Source organism: Acipenser ruthenus, unplaced genomic scaffold (genome assembly GCF_902713425.1).
Source record: "Acipenser ruthenus unplaced genomic scaffold, fAciRut3.2 maternal haplotype, whole genome shotgun sequence".
In the NCBI taxonomy this organism is placed as follows: Eukaryota; Metazoa; Chordata; class Actinopteri; order Acipenseriformes; family Acipenseridae; genus Acipenser; species Acipenser ruthenus.
Window position 1 is genome coordinate 87,501 of NW_026708185.1, and position 20,719 is coordinate 108,219.

General features: G+C 41.4%; 2 long non-coding RNA genes across 2 annotated transcripts in view; both read right to left on the minus strand.

Moving 5' to 3' along the window:
* The window catches only part of LOC131729962 (uncharacterized), a 3,800-nt gene extending 3,401 nt beyond the window's left edge, over positions 1–399 (minus strand). The window contains exon 1 of the long non-coding RNA XR_009323828.1: positions 1–399. This exon is cut by the window's left edge and continues 126 nt beyond it. This is a non-coding gene — a long non-coding RNA (uncharacterized LOC131729962).
* A 2,531-nt stretch (positions 400–2,930) lies between these two features.
* Positions 2,931–20,659, minus strand: LOC131729963 (uncharacterized). The gene is made up of 3 exons (XR_009323829.1): positions 19,137–20,659; positions 13,382–13,427; positions 2,931–7,263 (listed from the first exon to the last, which is right to left on the minus strand). It is a non-coding gene; the product is annotated as an uncharacterized LOC131729963 (long non-coding RNA).
* Between the last annotated feature and the right edge of the window lie 60 nt (positions 20,660–20,719).

Below are 20,719 nucleotides of genomic sequence, written 5' to 3' on the forward strand. Positions count from 1 at the left end.
ATTGTTATTATCAGTATTTAGTATTAATAATATTAATATGAATATGAGTTTGTCTTTTGTTTCAAACGGCTGGTTAAAAGTTTTATAAATACATCAGCATTATTAGAATTATTATTATTATTATTATTATTATTATTAATATTATTAATATTATTAATCATCATCCATCATTACCATTATAATCTTTAACAATATTTTTATATTTTGCAAACTTTATTCTTTGAATATTTGAATTTCATTTTTTTCTCCACCAAAGAAAAAAAAATATATACTCTTTTTTTTTTTTTGCATATAACATTAAATGATTCTCTTTTTAAACGTTTGTACTGTTTTTTTTTCATATTTGTTCGTATCCATCATGCAACTTCATGCTGTATTTTAAGAAAAGAATATGCAACGTTCCTCCCCCCCCCCCCCCCCCCCCCCCCCCCCCTCTCCTGTTTTTTTTTCAATTTGGAACATTCCGGGACCCCTCCTGTTTTTTTTTTCAATTTGGAACATTCCGGGACCCCTCCTGTTTTTTTTTTCAATTTGGAACATTCCGGGACCCCTCCTGTTTTTTTTTTCAATTTGAAACATTCCGGGACCCCTCCAGTTTTTTTTTTCAATTTGAAACATTCCGGGACCCCTCCAGTTTTTCTTTTCAATTTGGAACATTCCGGGACCCCTCCTGTATTTTTTTCAATTTGGAACATTCCGGGACCCCTCCTGGTTTTTTTTTTTCAATTTGGAACATTCCGGGACCCCTCCAGTTTTTTTTTCAATTTGGAACATTCCAGGATTCTTAACTCAATCCTGAGTCGATTGCACCTGTCTGGAAGTCGCCCGTTTCCGATTCATAACCCCTCGGGTTTGCATTCCCAAATCCAAACGATCCTTCAAACAGGCACTGTAATCCCAAATCGAAGTCTTCTTCCGTCCCAGACTCCTTTAAATAGCCTTGCACTCACAAGCGTGAAGTCTTTGTTAATAAGAGTTTTCTTAGTATTATTCATTAAATAAATATTGATCAGTCGGTACTTTTTTGCGTTATGTGAATTCCATTCCCACACAATTGTCCATCGTTTCTGAAGATTTCCTTTGATATATATAAATATATTTAGATATAGGTGTATATGTGTGTGTGTGTGTGTGTGTGTGTGTATATATAACACACACACACACACACTCAACACCCCATTGCTTCTGCAGTTTTAATTCGCTGTGCGTCTAAAAATCAAACCACTGTCTCTGAAAATCCTGGTCCACAGTGAACAGTCACATTAGGGCTGGTCTGCTTCAGTGGACGATTTCAACAGACCACCCAAGCACGTCCCGTCACGCAGGAGGAGAGGAGGAACACGCCGGATCACGGACTGTGTTTTGAGTTTTGTTTGTCTAATTCAAGCACAAAGCGGTCAATGGTTATTGAATTGAGATTCTCAAGCCCAGAGGTGTTTTCATGCAGGCCGATAGATCAAGGCTTAAAATCACAAATCTTGGGGTGTTTGGACAAATATACACACAGTTGTGTATATATATATATATATATATATATATATATATATATATATATATATATATATATATATATATATATATATATATATGTAGAATGGTTTCGTTCTTTGTAGAGTGACCTTCCCATAGCTTGTAGAGTCCATCATACGTCATACGTCACACGTCCTCAGCAATAGCGGCGCGCAGATTTTAACCGGAGATGCGTTGAAGTCTGTAGGGTCCGAATTGGAGAGCGCGTTACTCAATGATGCGTTATCTGGAGTGCTGGATCCATAGATCGAGAGATATGTTGAGATGTATATATTTATATATATTTATATAGTTGGTCTTCTGTGTTTTGTTATTTAAGTCCCGTTCTTAATTCCTGTTGGCTGTTGGATGGCGGTGGGTTTGGTTTTGTAATCCGAAAGGGAAATTGGAGAAGAAAATAATAATAATAATAATAATAATAATAATAATAATAATAATAATAATAATAATAATAATAATAATAATAAATAAATATATAAATGGGTCGGATTTAAAATAGAAATAAATTAATTAATACAGTTGAAATTCTAATCAAACCTGCAGATTAAGACTTAAAGAGAAAGTTGAAAAACACACACACACATTAAATAAATAATCAGTTCAATAAATAAATATATACATAAATAATTCTCCCCCCCCCAATAAAAAAGACAAAAATTAATAAATAAATCCAATAATAATAATAATAATAATAATAATAATAATAATAATAATAATAATAATAAATGTCCTGAGTTCTTGCCCTCGTCCGTTTCTCCCGTTGAGGGGGGAGGGAGAGGAGGAGGTGGGGGCTGAGTTTGTATTTCTCTGTTAACTAATCGTCCAGCAAAAACAAAATCAACCCTTAACGACCGACCGACTAACTGATTAATCAAATAACCAGCAGGTGCAAACAGGCGCTGTTTAAATCCAAACCAGCCAGCGAATCTGATCAATCGATGAATGGGGTAATCAATGAAACGGTTGCACATTGATTTTGGGAGCTTGTTAATTTGTATCATTGCATACAGGGCTGGCACGTGGTACACCACGACCCCTCCCCTCTCCCCCCCCCCCCCCCCCCTCCAGATATGAAAATGTAAAACGAAAAAAACCAAACTGTGAAATGCAGTGCTGAGGCTGGGAGGTTCCACTGAGGCAGGGAAAAGAGGGGTGAGGAGGGAGGTTTCTATTTTACAGCAACAGCTTCTGCTTGCATATATCTGACAAGCACGGGGCTGTCAGCGTGATTCTCTGTGGATAGAAACAAAACAATGAATAAATAATAATAATAATAATAATAATAATAATAATAATAATCACAAATCAAAATAATACAAAGTTAAAGAGGTAACAGAACCCCCCCCGGTCAAATATAATGGTATCTCCCATAGCTCACCCCACCCCCACCCCCACCCCTATTTTACAGTCAACATGGTCTCTTCCAGAGTCAAACAATCCATTCTATTCAAGCTCAGTACATAACCAATCATCATGCAGCACTTGCATATAGTCCCCGCCCCCTTGCATCTAATTTACATAATTTACATAACATTATACATGAAGGCAAATATATATATATATATATTATATTGACACTGATATGAATTATTGCCATCTACGTGTTGATTAATTAATAAAAAATAGTGAATTCCTTTTCAATCGCATTTCAATGAGAAGTCTTCCAGTCCAAATGATGTGATACTGAAGACACTGAGAAAGACTTCTAGTCGTTAGTCATTGAATTCATACTGAAGACCCTGAGAAAGACTTCTAGTCGTTAGTCATTGAATTCACACTGAAGACACAGAGAAAGACTTCTAGTCGTTAGTCATTGAATTCACACTGAAGACACTGAGAAAGACTTCTAGTCGTTAGTCATTGAATTCACTCTGAAGACACTGAGAAAGACTTCTAGTCGTTAGTCATTGAATTCACACTGAAGACACTGAGAAAGACTTCTAGTCGTTTCTCATTGAATTCACTCTGAAGACCCTGAGAAAGACTTCTAGTCGTTAGTCATTGAATTCACACTGAAGACACAGAGAAAGACTTCTAGTCGTTAGTCATTGAATTCACACTGAAGACACTGAGAAAGACTTCTATTCGTTAGTCATTGAATTCACACTGAAGACACTGAGAAAGACTTCTAGTCGTTAGTCATTGAATTCACACTGAAGACACTGAGAAAGTCTTCTAGTCGTTAGTCATTGAATTCATGAGAATTTTCTAATTCAATCGTCCAGTAAACCCACTTTAGTCTATAATATACCAATATAAATATAGCTAGCTATCTATATATATTTGCCTTCACTATATATATACATATTTTTTTACATTTTCATTTTTTTTAAAAACGTATTTCATATAGAATCTTGTATTATTGCTTGCATTGGAAGTCCGTGCACGATAAGAGAACAGAAATTATTAATTATTATGAAAACTACGACGTATGGGAGTGAATGGGGGGGGGGGGGGGGGGGGGGGAGAGGGGAGGAGGGTCTCAATCGTTAAAAATGCATTTTTCTCTCAGTAATATCGCCTTAGACAAAAAAAAACAACTGCCTTAATCTTAATAGAACTAGCTTTCTATCCCTGTCTATGTTTCTATCTCGTTATCTATACCTAGCTAAGTATTAATATATATATAGAGAGAGAGAGTAATATTGTTATGATATGGGTTCAAGACCTGAGTATGTAGATCGTTCAGAAAAAAAATAAACAGTATACTTATCACATTTGCACAGAAACTACGGTGATGTGACACGTTTAGAATGCGCACTGTTTAGAATGTACAGTGTTTAGAATGCGCATGTTTAGAATGCGCACGTTTAGAATGTGCACGTTTAGAATGTACAGTGTTTAGAATGTAGTGTTTAGAATGCGCACGTTTAGAATGCGCACGTTTAGAATGTACAGTGTTTAGAATGCGCACGTTTAGAAGGTACAGTGTTTAGAATGCGCACGTTTAGAATGTACACTGTTTAAAATGTTCTCTTAAAAAAATAGCAGTGTATATATATATATATAGAGAGAGAGAGAACTACAGCTCTGGTCAAAACGTTTATATCACCTACAACTTCAGAACTGAGGCAGAATTAAATATAGATATATTTTCAATTTTCAATTGTTAAGTGAAGTCTCCGGAAAAATACAAAGCTGCGCGGAATTCAATATGTTAACAAGGGAACATTATTCAGCAGCTTTCATTGGACTCTATGAAGCTGAGGGAGTTCATTCTATATAGAGGGGGTGGAATTCAATATGTTAACAAGGGAACATTATTCAGCAGCTTTCATTGGACTCTATGAAGCTGAGGGAGTTCATTCTATATAGAGGGGGTGGAATTCAATATGTTAACAAGGGAACATTATTCAGCAGCTTTCATTGGACTCTGAAGCTGAGGGAGTTCATTCTATATAGAGGGGGTGGAATTCAGTATGTTAACAAGGGAACATTATTCAGCAGCTTTCATTGGACTCTATGAAGCTGAGGGAGTTCATTCTATATAGAGGGGGTGGAATTCAATATGTTAACAAGGGAACATTATTCAGCAGCTTTCATTGGACTCTATGAAGCTGAGGGAGTTCATTCTATATAGAGGGGGTGGAATTCAATATGTTAACAAGGGAACATTATTCAGCAGCTTTCATTGGACTCTATGGAGCTGAGGGAGTTCATTCTATATAGAGGGGGTGGAATTCAATATGTTAACAAGGGGACATTATTCAGCAGCTTTCATTGGACTCTATGAAGCTGAGGGAGTTCATTCTATATAGAGGGGGTGGAATTCAATATGTTAACAAGGGAACATTATTCAGCAGCTTTCATTGGACTCTATGAAGCTGAATCAGTTCATTCTATATAGAGGGGGTGGAATTCAATATGTTAACAAGGGAACATTATTCAGCAGCTTTCATTGGACTCTATGAAGCTGAGGGAGTTCATTCTATATAGAGGGGGTGGAATTCAATATGTTAACAAGGGAACATTATTCAGCAGCTTTCATTGGACTCTATGAAGCTGAGGGAGTTCATTCTATATAGAGGGGGTGGAATTCAATATGTTAACAAGGGAACATTATTCAGCAGCTTTCATTGGACTCTATGAAGCTGAATCAGTTCATTCTAATAGAGGGGGATGATGCAAAACTTTTGGCCATAGCTGTACATGATGTATGGTAATAGAGGTCTGTATCGCTTGTGATACGAGACCACAGCATAAAAAACTACAGCTCCCAGCATGCCTCGCCATGGACGCGGGTGCAGAGGCATGCTGGGAGCTGTAGTCCTATAGCCAGGGCTGGAGCGATTCACTGTGTCTCGATGAATCGCGATGCTTTCTTTACATGATGTGTCGTAATAGAGGTCTGTATCGCTTGTGATAGGAGACCGCAGCATAAAGAACTACAGCTCCCAGCATGCCTCGCCATGGCCGCGGGTGCAGAGGCATGCTGGGAGCTGTAGTCCCAGCCAGCAAAAAATGAGTTTATACTATCGGGTGGTGATGCAAACCCTTTGGCCATCGCTGTAGAGTGTGGGTCGTTCCGTTCAGTGTTTTTAATATCCAGTTAAACGCTGTGCAGTCGTTTGTGAAATGTGATTTCGTAGTGATGTTTTTAGACATGCTTAAAAGTTTAGCGAATGTAACTCAAACACCTCGAACAAATGTGCAAGTAAATCGAATAAAAAACCAATATCGAAACACAACAAAAAGAAACCGATATTCAAAATATCGCCCATCCCCAAAGAGATAGAGGAATTCGTTGGTAAATTACAAACAAAACGTTTGCCAGCGCTATCGAGGCAGAATCGTCCTCAGATTAATAAAAGGCTCGCATTTCAGCCAGTTCTTGAGCAAGAATCTTTCCTTTCATCCTTTCTTTCTTTCCTTCCTTTCATTTTCCGTTCATTTTTTCCCCATCGTCGCTCCTTTTTTTAAAAAAAAAAAACATTCTGGAGTCTTCGAAAACAAGCAAAAACAAATAAATCTCTCCAAAATTAAAATCCAGATATTGTTTTTGAAGAGAGATCTCATCACGCACCGCCTACACAGAAAGAAAGAAAAAAACTACAAGTCCCAGGATGCAACACGGCTGGCGGGAGCAGGAAGGAAAGAAGTTTGAGAGGGAAGCGTAGGCCACGCCCTTTAAAGCCACGCCCCCCAGTACTCCTTTTTTTAAAGTCATTTTAAGCAGATCAAAGAACAGCAGACAGCGCCCCCTGGCCCCCTGGATGATTCACAGCAGCACGGATTCATTTTGCATTGAAATGTATTTAGTTGCAGTCCAATATCATACACTGTATATAATGCTATGATAATACCTTGCTTTGGTGCTGAATATTGTTCAAGCAATATAAGTTTACAGATTTCTATTTGCGTGTCGGGGGGGGGGGGGGGGGGGAGTCTTCAAGGGGGCGCTGATAATTTTCATAATAACAATTTTAAAATAGTTTTTTCACAGCATTTTCTTATTCGCGTTCAGTTACTTCCTAAATCTAAATCCTCTCACGGAGTTTGCATTTTATTTTGTGTTGCTCAGCGGGGTGATGTGTTTGCATATTAGTTGTTTTTTTTGGGGGGGTGGTGACGTGGATCCATGCTATAATATGGACGGGATGGGGGACCGGCAGCGGCGCAGCGGCCCCGGTGCCTCGTAGGGTTCAAACGGCGGGTTTGTGACCGGAGTCAGTCTCATGGAGTTCCCCGTCATCCCCGCGATGTTATTCAGGCTTCGGGATTTCTCGCATCCGGCTGGTTTTGACAGAGAGGCAGGCAGGCAGACAGGAAGCGTCAACAGTTGTGTTTTGAAGTTGATTAAATAATAATAATAATAATAATAATAATAATAATAATAATAATAATAATAATAAAAAGAAGACGAAATAAATTAAAAAAGACAAGACAGACAAAATGAAAAAAAAACATGAGTATCATGATTTTTTTTGGCAGTAAAAAACAGTCAATACATTTTTTTATCAAAACATTTTTTTAAAAGATATGTATATATATATATATATATATATCGCTAGCCCAGTCAGCACTAATGACCTTTGAATGTTGAAACACTGTGCTCTAGTCTAGCTGCTATAGTCAATCAAACACTGTGCTCTAGTCTAGCTGCTATAGTCAATCAAACACTGTGCTCTAGTCTAGCTGCTATAGTCAATCAAACACTGTGCTCTAGTCTAGCTGCTATAGTCAAACACTGTGCTCTAGTCTAGCTGCTATAGTCAGTCAAACACTGTGCTCTAGTCTAGCTGCTATAGTCAATCAAACACTGTGCTCTAGTCTAGCTGCTATAGTCAATCAAACACTGTGCTCTAGCCTAGCTGCTATAGTCAAACACTGTGCTCTAGTCTAGCTGCTATAGTCAATCAAACACTGTGCTCTAGTCTAGCTGCTATAGTCAGCAATCAAACACTGTGCTCTAGTCTAGCTGCTGTAGTCAATCAAACACTGTGCTCTAGTCTAGCTGCTATAGTCAATCAAACACTGTGCTCTAGTCTCGCTGCTATAGTCAATCAAACACTGTGCTCTAGTCTAGCTGCTATAGTCAATCAAACACTGTGCTCTAGTGTAGCTGCTATAGTCAGCAATCAAACACTGTGCTCTAGTCTAGCTGCTATAGTCAAACACTGTGCTCTAGTCTAGCTGCTATAGTCAGCAATCAAACACTGTGCTCTAGTCTAGCTGCTATAGTCAAACACTGTGCTGTAGTCTAGCTGCTATAGTCAATCAAACACTGTGCTCTAGTCTAGCTGCTATAGTCAATCAAACACTGTGCTCTAGTCTAGCTGCTATAGTCAATCAAACACTGTGCTCTAGTCTAGCTGCTATAGTCAATCAAACACTGTGCTCTAGTCTAGCTGCTGTAGTCAATCAAACACTGTGCTCTAGTCTAGCTGCTATAGTCAATCAAACACTGTGCTCTAGTCTAGCTGCTATAGTCAATCAAACACTGCTCTAGTCTAGCTGCTGTAGTCAATCAAACACTGCTCTAGTCTAGCTGCTGTAGTCAAACACTGTGCTCTAGTCTAGCTGCTAGTCAATCAAACACTGTGCTCTAGTCTAGCTGCTATAGTCAATCAAACACTGTGCTCTAGTCTAGCTGCTATAGTCAATCAAACACTGTGCTCTAGTCTAGCTGCTATAGTCAATCAAACACTGTGCTCTAGTCTAGCTGCTATAGTCAGTCAAACACTGTGCTCTAGTCTAGCTGCTGTAGTCAGCAATCAAACACTGTGCTCTAGTCTAGCTGCTATAGTCAATCAAACACTGTGCTCTAGTCTAGCTGCTATAGTCAATCAAACACTGCTCTAGTCTAGCTGCTGTAGTCAATCAAACACTGTGCTCTAGTCTAGCTGCTATAGTCAATCAAACACTGTGCTCTAGTCTAGCTGCTATAGTCAAACACTGTGCTCTAGTCTAGCTGCTATAGTCAATCAAACACTGTGCTCTAGTCTAGCTGCTAGTCAATCAAACACTGTGCTCTAGTCTAGCTGCTATAGTCAATCAAACACTGTGCTCTAGTCTAGCTGCTATAGTCAATCAAACACTGTGCTCTAGTCTAGCTGCTGTAGTCAATCAAACACTGTGCTCTAGTCTAGCTGCTATAGTCAGCAATCAAACACTGTGCTCTAGTCTAGCTGCTATAGTCAATCAAACACTGTGCTCTAGTGTAGCTGCTATAGTCAGCAATCAAACACTGTGCTCTAGTCTAGCTGCTGTAGTCAATCAAACACTGTGCTCTAGTCTAGCTGCTATAGTCAATCAAACACTGTGCTCTAGTCTAGCTGCTAGTGTTTGATTGACTATAGCAGCTAGACTAGAGCACAGTGTTTGATTGACTATAGCAGCTAGACCAGAGCACAGTACTACAGTGTTTTTTTTAATTTATTCTTTGGTCAGGAGCTGTGAGTTTTTGAATGTGGGCAGCGATATTGTCACATGCTCTATTCAGAAAGCATTAGCCTTCGTTCAGCAGAGGAATGCTACTGCTTTGTGAATACAGCTTCAGGGAAATGCTTGAGATGTGAAACAGGAACAGAGGGATGAGACTGTAAGACTGATTTTCGGATCGCTGTTTCTTACAATGCATTCCGAGCCACAGATTTCGTAAGTCCAATGGACTCCCCTTTCCCTGTCTCTGATGGTACAAGCCCGGGAGCACAGTAGACTGTATTAGTGAAGGGACTGTACCATTACAAGCGGGGAAAGGGGGGTGTGTCGACTGGAGAGATTGAGTTGTATTTGTGATCAGGTAATGGCTGTTTCTGAGAGTGCATTGAAGTATGGCAGACCTCGTTAGGATTACCTGATTAACGTTATTTGTTTTGTTAATTTTTTTTCCACATCGAAGCAGCATGCATGGAGAAGCAGGGAGGGGCCGTGTTTGATGATCTTTCAGTAAATATCCTTTGATTGGCCATAGCTGCAGCACTGTATAGTTCTGATGGGAGTTTTTGTAAAACATGTTATAATCAAGGCTTGATAGAGATATCGGACTCTCTTCTGATTCAGGTACTATTGTGTGTGTGCCATTTAATTATATACTGTGTGTGTTTGTCTGTGTGTGTTTCTGTGTGTGTCTGTCTGTGTGTGTTGCTCTATGTGTGTGTCTCTGTCTCTGTGTCTGTGTGTGTGTCTGTGTGTGAGTCGCTCTATGTGTGTGTCTGTGTGTCTCCCTATGTGCGTGTATGTCTGTGTGTGTGTGTCTCTGTGTGTTTGTCTGTGTGTTTGTGTCTCTATTTTTGTGTCTGTGTGTTTGTCGTTCTATGTGTGTTTCTGTGTCTGTGTGTCTGTGTGTGTCTTTGTGTGTGTGCGTCTATATATATGTGTGTGTGTGTGTCTCTTTGTGTGTGTGTGTGTGTGTGTCTAACACGTAACAAAACCTCAGCAAACAGTACAGTGCATATGAATTCACTTTGCACCCGTGCCTCTCACAATGGAGCATGTCAGCGTGAGAGAGCAGCTGAATCTCAGAGTCAGTGCTGTGCCGTATCTCCGTGCTTCCCCGCGTCATTTCAAAGCACATACATGTCAGCCCAGCGTCCAATAACATGCAACAGCAACACACACACACACACACACTTACACACACACACACGGATAGATAGATAGAGAAAGTCATAATCTGACAAACAAAGAAAATGAACTAATAATAATAATATTTTTTTAAATATGTTCAAATTATTATTTTTTTATAACAACTAAACTACCTTGGTCTCTTCAAAGGTTTTGCATGTAACTCAAACTGTGTATTTGCAAAAACTTCACCTTTAAATATCGCAAGTGTCACTTAGTTTTAGTTTTACGTTTTCATGAAGTTTGCTGTCAATCCAGAGAGTGCCGCAGTCACTCAAACACTGTGTTTGTTATTTCTGTCTCTCTGAGTCTGCGTTGCTTTGACTGTGAGTTCAGGAGCTGCTCTTCAGTTCTAGCTGCGCTGCCCTAGTTATTGTATTGTGAATCGGGACAGCCCTGGCTATAGGACTACAGCTCCCAGCATGCCTCTGCACCCGCGGCCATGGCGAGGCATGCTGGGAGCTGTAGTTCTTTATGCTGCGGTCTCCTATCACAAGCGATACAGACCTCTATTACGACACATAATGTAAAGAAAGCATCGCGATTCATCGAGACACAGTGAATCGCTCCAGCCCTGGCTACAGGACTACAGCTCCCAGCATGCCTCTGCACCCGCGGCCGTGGCGAGGCATGCTGGGAGCTGTAGTTCTTTATGCTGCGGTCTCGTATCACAAGCGATACAGACCTCTATTACGACACATCATGTAAAGAAAGCATCGCGATTCATCGAGACACAGTGAATCGCTCCAGCCCTGGCTATAGGACTACAGCTCCCAGCATGCCTCTGCACCCGCTGCCATGGTGAGGCATGCTGGGAGCTGTAGTTCTTTAACTCTAGAGCTCTGCTGTGGTCTCGCATCACAATACAAATCATTTCAACACGTCGATTCAGCTGCCTGCCGTAGACTCGTGTTGGCTCATTTATATTAGTGATAGCGCCATCTAGTGCACGGCTAGGGCACTGCCGGCAATCCCACGTGTCAGATCACTAGGGGGCGCTGTCTCTTCTATAAACACTCTGGCTGTGTTACACTGTGGCAGGCAGCTGACGTGTTGAAATGATTTGTATTGTGATGCGAGACCACAGCAGAGCTCTAGAGTTAAAGAACTACAGCTCCCAGCATCCCTCGCCACGGCCACGGGTGCAGAGGCATGCTGGGAGCTGTAGTCCTATAGCCAGGGCTGTCCCGATTCACAATACAATAACTAGGGCAGCGCAGCTAGAACTGAAGAGCAGCTCCTGAACTCACAGTCAAAGCAACGCAGACTCAGAGACTCAGAAATAATAAACACAGTGTTTGAGTGACTGCGATACAGTCAGAGTGATGATTTTACAAACAGTAAACTTCAGATAATGCTGGCTGAAAAACTTTTAGATATAAATGTAGATAAAATCATTGCTAGGGAGATATTTTGGTGTATATATATATATATATATATATATATATATATATATATATATATATATATATATATAGATAGATAGATAGATAGATAGATAGATAGATAGATAGATAGATAGATAGATAGACACACAATAATAATATTATTAAAACATTATTATCTAAATAATGATTATAATAATAATGAAATATTATTATCAGTGATCTTTAACTACAGTTGAATATATATATATATATATATAAAAATTAATTTTAATTATATAAATCTTAGTTTTGAAGCCAGCAGATCCTGAGCAACTCCCTTATAAAATGGTCAGATATGAAAATATGAAGAATTCCTTTTCCCTTTGAAACATGACGGGGCTTTTGTGATAAGCACTGTGTTCCACCCAGCACTGAGACTCACGACCAAACAGGAGGAGAAGATGAGGGGGAAACGTCTCCTAGTTACCCTGCAGAATACCACCCTAGTGATCTCAAACTGCACTTACAATGTCATTATAATACAGTCTAGTCTAGTGATCTCAAACTGCAGTTACAATGTCATTATAATACAGTCTAGTGATCTCAAACTGCAGTTACAATGTAATTATAATACAGTCTACTCTAGTGATGTCAAACTGCAGTTACAATGTAATTATAATACAGTCTAGCGATCTCAAACTGCAGTTACAATGTAATTATAATACAGTCTAGTGATCTCAAACTGCAGTTACAATGTAATTATAATACAGTCTAGTCTAGTGATCTCAAACTGCAGTTACAATGTAATTATAATACAGTCTAGTCTAGTGATCTCAAACTGCAGTTACAATGTAATTATAATACAGTCTAGTGATCTCAAACTGCAGTTACAATGTCATTATAATACAGTCTAGTCTAGCGATCTCAAACTGCAGTTACAATGTAATTATAATACAGTCTAGTGATCTCAAACTGCAGTTACAATGTAATTATAATACAGTCTAGTCTAGCGATCTCAAACTGCAGTTACAATGTAATTATAATACAGTCTAGTGATCTCAAACTGCAGTTACAATGTAATTATAATACAGTCTAGTGATCTCAAACTGCAGTTACAATGTAATTATAATAAAGTCTAGTCTAGTGATCTCAAACTGCAGTTACAATGTAATTATAATACAGTCTAGTCTAGTGATCTCAAACTGCAGTTCCAATGTCATTATAATACAGTCTAGTGATCTCAAACTGCAGTTACAATGTAATTATAATACAGTCTAGTCTAGTGATCTCAAACTGCAGTTCCAATGTCATTCCAGTCAGTGTGTCTCGGTGCTGGTTGGGGTTCAGTTGCTGTTGCCCTTGTGTTTGCCCCTGCTCTAGCTGCCCTGGGCTAATTGAGATTTGGAAAGGGTACCTACCTCCCTCCTTATACTTTTGTTACACTACGAGGGGCAGGCATCGACCCTACAGAGGTGGAGGGGGAGGGGGGGGGGGGAGATGGAGATTAATCAGACTGGGAGAGGGGGAAGAGGGTGGATAGGGGGTGAGGCAAAGATTGACTCTAAAAACCACAGTGAGAGGAGAGAGAGAAGAGAGGAGAGAGGAGAGAGAGGAGAGAGAGAAGAGAGGAGAGAGGAGAGAGGAGAGGGGAGAGAGAGAGGAGAGAGAGAGGAGAGAGAGAGGAGAGAGAGGAGAGAGGAGAGAGAGGAGAGAGGAGAGAGGAGAGAGAGAGGAGAGAGGGGAGAGAGAGGAGAGGAGAGAGGAGAGAGGAGAGAGGGGAGAGAGAGGAGAGAGGAGAGAGAGGAGAGAGGAGAGAGGAGAGAGAGGAGAGAGAGAGGAGAGAGGTGAGAGAGAGGAGAGGAGAGAGGAGAGAGGGGAGAGAGAGGAGAGAGGAGAGAGGAGAGAGAGGAGAGAGGAGAGAGAGGAGAGGAGAGAGAGAGGAGGGAGAGGAGAGAGAGGAGAGGAGAGAGAGGAGAGAGGAGAGAGGAGAGAGGAGAGAGGAGAGGAGACAGAGAGGAGGGAGAGGAGAGAGGAGAGAGAGGACAGAGAAAGACAGAGACACACGGAGCTACAAAAATCATTTCATTTTCAAACCAGACTTTCTTCTTTGACCTCTAACAACCAAGGACGTGTGACTATCTGAAAGCGCGCCTCATGCAAACAGAGATTTCTCAAGCCCAGCTATAGCTATGTGTGTCTCTTTCGAAAGTGCACATCGGTGAGCTGTGCAGCGGGTGGAGGTGCAGGACACACAGGGGAGATCCAGGGAGTTTCTTTGGGAGCTGCGATCACTTTAAAAGGCCATCACAATACAGTGCAGTTCGTTCAAACTGAAGCCCTCCAGCCAAGATCAGACCGATTTGACTCAACCAAAGACGAGGCGATTCTTTCTGACAGTCATTTAAAACGCCAGCTTCAATCAAAACACATTCTGGTGCTTATTTCAAACCACAAGCCTCTTATTAGCTTTATTAACAGGATCACTGGCCCCTCCCTTTAAAGGAGTGCTGACCATCTTTAAAATCCATTCTCTCACCTCTTATTAGCTTTATTAACAGGATCACTGGCCCCTCCCTTTAAAGGAGCGCTGACCATCTTTAAAATCCATTCTCTCACCTCTTATTAGCTTTATTAACAGGATCACCGGCCCCTCCCTTTAAAGGAGCGCTGACCATCTTTAAAATCCATTCTCTCACCTCTTATTAGCTTTATTAACAGGATCACCGGCCCCTCCCTTTAAAGGAGCGCTGACCATCTTTAAAATCCATTCTCTCACCTCTTATTAGCTTTATTAACATGATCACCGACCCCTCCCTTTAAAGGAGCGCTGACCATCTTTAAAATCCATTCTCTCACCTCTTATTAGCTTTATTAACAGGATCACTGACCCCTCCCTTTAAAGGAGCGCTGACCATCTTTAAAATCCATTCCCTCACCTCTTATTAGCTTTATTAACAGGATCACCGGCCCCTCCCTTTAAAGGAGCGCTGACCATCTTTAAAATCCATTCTCTCACCTCTTATTAGCTTTATTAACAGGATCACTGGCCCCTCCCTTTAAAGGAGCGCTGACCATCTTTAAAATCCATTCTCTCACCTCTTATTAGCTTTATTAACAGGATCACTGACCCCTCCCTTTAAAGGAGCGCTGACCATCTTTAAAATCCATTCTCTCACCTCTTATTAGCTTTATTAACAGGTTCACTGACCCCTCCCTTTAAAGGAGCGCTGACCATCTTTAAAATCCATTCTCTCACCTCTTATTAGCTTTATTAACAGGATCACTGACCCCTCCCTTTAAAGGAGCGCTGACCATCTTTAAAATCCATTCTCTCACCTCTTATTAGCTTTATTAACAGGATCACCGGCCCCTCCCTTTAAAGGAGCTCTGACCATCTTTAAAATCCATTCTCTCACCTCTTATTAGCTTTATTAACATGATCACTGGGCCCCTCCCTTTAAAGGAGCGCTGACCATCTTTAAAATCCATTCTCTCACCTCTTATTAGCTTTATTAACAGGATCACTGACCCCTCCCTTTAAAGGAGCGCTGACCATCTTTAAAATCCATTCTCTCACCTCTTATTAGCTTGATTAACACAAGTCTGGTTTTATGATATGATTTTCGCATTCTCCTCTCTTCTTGTATTCATTGTGGACTTGCTGTCAATCTTTTCATTATTGTAAACATTACTGGAGGATGAAGACATGACAGATATACACACTGATGAAAACACAATACATATACATATATACTGAGAGAGAGAGAAGAGGGAGAGAGGGAGAGGGAGAGAGAGAGAGAGAGGGAGAGAGAGAGAGAGAGAGAGAGGCAGAGAGAGAGGGAGGAGAGAGGAGAGAGAGGAAGAGAGGTAGAGAGAGGGGAGAGAGAGACAGAGGAGAGGAGAGAGAGAGGGAGAGAGAGAGAGGGAGGAGAGAGGGAGAGAGAGGAAGAGAGTTAGAGAGAGGGGAGAGAGAGACAGAGGAGAGGAGAGAGAGGTAGAGAGAGAGAGGAGAGAGAGGGGGAGAGAGATAGAGAGGGGAGAAAGACAGAGGAGAGGAGAGAGAGGTAGAGAGAGGAGAGAGAAGAGAGGGGGAGAGAGGGACAGAGAGGGGAGAGAGAGGAGAGAGAGAGAGAGAGAGAGAGAGAGGGAGAGACAGAGAGGCAGAGAGAGAGAGAGGCAGAGAGAGAGGGAGGAGAGAGAGGGAGAGAGAGGAAGACAGGCAGAGAGAGAGGGAGGAGAGAGAGAGGGAGAGAGAGAGACAGAGTCGAGGAGAGAGAGGTAGGGAGAGAGAGGTAGAGAGAGAGAGGCAGAGCGAGAGAGACAGAGGAGCGTAGAGAGAGGTAGAGAGAGAGAGAGAGAAAGGGGGAGAGAGATAGAGGGGGAGAGAGGGATGGAGAGAGAGACAGAGAGGGGTGAGAGGTAGAGAGAGAGAGGGGGAGAGAGATAGAGAGGGGAGAAAGACAGGGGAGAGGAGAGAGAGGTAGAGAGAGAGAGGAGAGAGAAGAGAGGGGGAGAGGGACAGAGAGAGACAGAGAGGAGAGAGGCAGAGAGAGAGACAGAGACAATATATATGTATCATAGAGAATGTGTACATGCAATATATATAAAATTGGCTTCAAACAAACACACAGTTTTCTCTGCTATAAGAAAAATATTTAATATTTACATTATAGGTAGAATATATTATAATGTTGGGGATTGATTGCTGACTATAGCAGCTAGAAATGTATCATTGTGTTTTGAGTTTAGCCAATTTTATATATATATATATATAGAGACACACACACAACATCTAAATGCTAGTCATCCACAGATATATGTTGAAACGCATTTCAATGTATTTCTCAGCCACCACTGCAATACATTTCAATATAAAAACATCGCTCCATCACAACAGGACGAGGATACAAGAAAAGGAACTACACTCCCCATAATTCCACCGGCTCTACCCAGCAGTTCTATCAACCACTCGGCGGGGCGGTGCATTCTGGGAGCTGTAGTATTTAGTCTTTATCCACCTCGTTCCTTTCATTAAACAGGGCAAGGCATTGCGGGTTAGTCAGGGGGGGGGGAGGGGGCTGCGAATTGCCTTTAAGAAGTCGTTATTTATCGGCAGGTATTTAATGCATGGGTTAAGAGCGTGTTGGGTTTTAAAGCTACGAAATATGTATTCACTGAACTTAACTTAGCGATCGAGCCTCAGCTAAAGGCGATTAGCTTCCGCGCCGTTTTAGAAGCAAGGCGGCTTTTCTGTCATCCGAGGCTCTGACGTTATTTGATGCTTTCTGTACATGATTTATCGTAATAGAGGTCTGTATCGCTTGTGAAACGAGACCGCAGCATGAAGAACTACAGCTCCCAGCATGCCTCGCCATGGCCGCGGGTGCAGAGGCATGCTGGGAGCTGTAGTCCTATAGCCAGGGCTGGAGCGATTCACTGTGCCTCGATGAATCGCGATGCTTTCTTTACATGATGTGTCGTAATAGAGGTCTGTATCGCTTGTGATGTGAGACCGCAGCATAAAGAACTACAGCTCCCAGCATGCCTCGTCATGGCCGCGGGTGCAGAGGCATGCTGGGAGCTGTAGTCCTATAGCCAGGGCTGGAGCGATTCACTGTGTCTCGATGAATCGCGATGCTTTCTTTACATGATGTGTCGTAATAGAGGTCTGTATCGCTTGTGATAGGAGACCGCAGCATAAAGAACTACAGCTCCCAGCATGCCTCGCCATGGCCGCGGGTGCAGAGGCATGCTGGGAGCTGTAGTCCTATAGCCATTGCTGGACCGATTCACTGTGTATCACCTAACGACAGACAACTTCCTAAAGGCATTGCGATGGAATGGACACGAGCCTCACTGTAACCATGGTGATTCATCAAGATAGTTAAGCAATATGGGTTCCACGTGGGGTTAAAAGTGAGGGGTGAAGGGTGAGGGGTCCTACAAAATGGGTGTGTCTGCCTCACTGCCTGACGGCTTTTTCGTTTTTTATTTAGCGCTTAAAAGAAATACGACACGCAGATAATTGGACTGTTTTCTATTCATGTTTTGTTTTTACATATATATTATCATACCTGTGTTCTTCTGAATCATAATTATATTACTGTATTTGTATTATTATTTATCGTGTTTAATAAATTAAATCTAGTATTCATTAGATTTTCTTGGTTTGATTATAATGTGGCCACTGGGTGGCGCTATACTCAACATCACTCTCACCTCTTATTAGCTTCATTATAATATATAAAACTATGGCTATTGAAACTCAGGGGGACTGTCTGAATCGTGTTTGGTGTTGCTGTATAATATATAAAACTATGGCTATTGAAACTCAGGGGGGCTGTCTGAATCGTGTTTGGTGTTGCTGTATAATATATAAAACTATGGCTATTGAAACTCAGGGGGACTGTCTGAATCGTGTTTGGTGTTGCTGTATAATATATAAAACTATGGCTATTGAAACTCAGAGGGACTGTCTGAATCGTGTTTGGTGTTGCTGTATAATATATAAAACTATGGCTATTGAAACTCAGGGGGACTGTCTGAATCGTGTTTGGTGTTGCTGTATAATATATAAAACTATGGCTATTGAAACTCAGGGGGGCTGTCTGAATCGTGTTTGGTGTTGCTGTATAATATATAAAACTATGGCTATTGAAACTCAGGGGGACTGTCTGAATCGTGTTTGGTGTTGCTGTATAATATATAAAACTATGGCTATTGAAACTCAGGGGGACTGTCTGAATCGTGTTTGGTGTTGCTGTATAATATATAAAACTATGGCTATTGAAACTCAGGGGGGCTGTCTGAATCGTGTTTGGTGTTGCTGTATAATATATAAAACTATGGCTATTGAAACTCAGGGGGACTGTCTGAATCGTGTTTGGTGTTGCTGTATAATATATAAAACTATGGCTATTGAAACTCAGGGGGGCTGTCTGAATCGTGTTTGGTGTTGCTGTATAATATTTTATGAATATTGTTTTCCTGTCTCTGTCTGTCTATATAACTTCCTCAAATGAACCAAAAAAAAAGTCACAAAATTAATAGATAAATCATATTAAAAAAATAAATGAATAACGCCACAATAATACTCACAATGGCAATATTAATAATAATAATAATAATAATAATAATAATAATAATAATAATAATGCAGTGCATCATGGGAACCTTGCTCAGCTGTTATTCTCTGCCACCCAGAATCCTTTGCTTGCTCATTCCCACAATGCTCTCTTCCACTGCTTGTTGACAGTGGGCGGGGCAGGGGGCGGGGCAGGGGGGAGGAGTGAATTTTGATTGGTTAGAAAATGACAGACACGAGAAATTAAGATTTAGAAAAACAAAAACGTCAACGGACAGACACAGAAAGGGGGGAACGAGAGGATGGAGGAGAAGGAGGGAGGGACGCAGGGCGGGAGGGGGGTTGGACGTAGGGAGAGGGGGAGGAGGAGGAGGAGGAGGAAGGGTTTCACAGACAGACGGACAGAGAGACACACAGACACTCACACACGGAGAGACCTGACTGTGTACTAGACTGGAGAGCCTGCCTGTGTGTGTGTGTCTGTCTGTCTGTCTGTCTGTGTGTCTGTGTGTCTGTGTGTCTGTGTGTCTGTCTGTCTGTGTGTCTATCTGTCTGTCTGTCTGTTTGTCTGTCTGTCTGTGTGTCTGTCTGCAGCTGTAATGAAACTAAACTCTTTTCAGAATGTAGTAAACTAACACAGACCCCAAGAAGAAGGGATTATATTGTAGCGTCAAAACTGAACAGGATTGTGGGGCTCTGTCTGTCTGTCTGTCTGTAGCTTTAATGAAACTAAACTCTTTTCAGAATGTAGTAAACTAACACAGACCCCAAGAAGAAGGGATTATATTGTAGCGTCAAAACTGAACAGGATTGTGGGGCTCTGTCTGTCTGTCTGTCTGTCTGTCTGTCTGCAGCTTTAATGAAACTAAACTCTTTTCAGAATGTAGTAAACTAACACAGACACCAAGAAGAAGGGATTATATTGTAGCGTCAAACTGAACAGGATTGTGGGGCTCTGTCTGTCTATCTATCAGTCTGTCTATCTGTCTATCTATCTGTCTGTCTGTATATCTATCCCAGGTATCCAGACTTCCTCCCCCTTCTCTCTCGTTCTCTCTCTCGCTCTCTCACTCTGTCACTCACAGAACAAAACAGATTCACAACACAACATACAGACACACACAACACAGGGGAACACACACAGAGACACACAACACAGCACAGATTCCAATACTGTTGCAATATCCCAGTCCCAATGAAACAGACCCATTTCAAAACAGACCAATGAGTTTCAATACAGTTCAATGAGTTTCAATACAGTTCAATGAGTTTCAATACAGTTCAATGAGTTTCAATACAGTTCAATGCAGGATGCCTCTGTACTGTGTGTGTGTGTGTGTGTGTGTGTGTGTGCGCACACGCGCGCGTGTGTGTGTGTGCGTGTGCGTGTGTGTGTGTGTGTGTATGTGTGTGTGTGTGTGTGCCTGTGTGTGTGTGTTTGACAGCATCTGTGTGTATTTCACTGTTCCCCTCCTCTTTTGCCCCTGCTCTCTCTCCTTTCTTCTCTTCTCTCCTCTCTCTCTCCTCCCTCTCCTCTCTCCTCCCTCTCCTCTCTCCTATCTCCTCTCCTCTCTCCTATCTCCTCTCCTCTCTCCTCTCTCCCCTCTCCTCTCTCCTCTCTCTCCTCTCCTCTCTCCTCTCTCCTCTCTCTCCTCTCCTCTCTCTCTCTCCC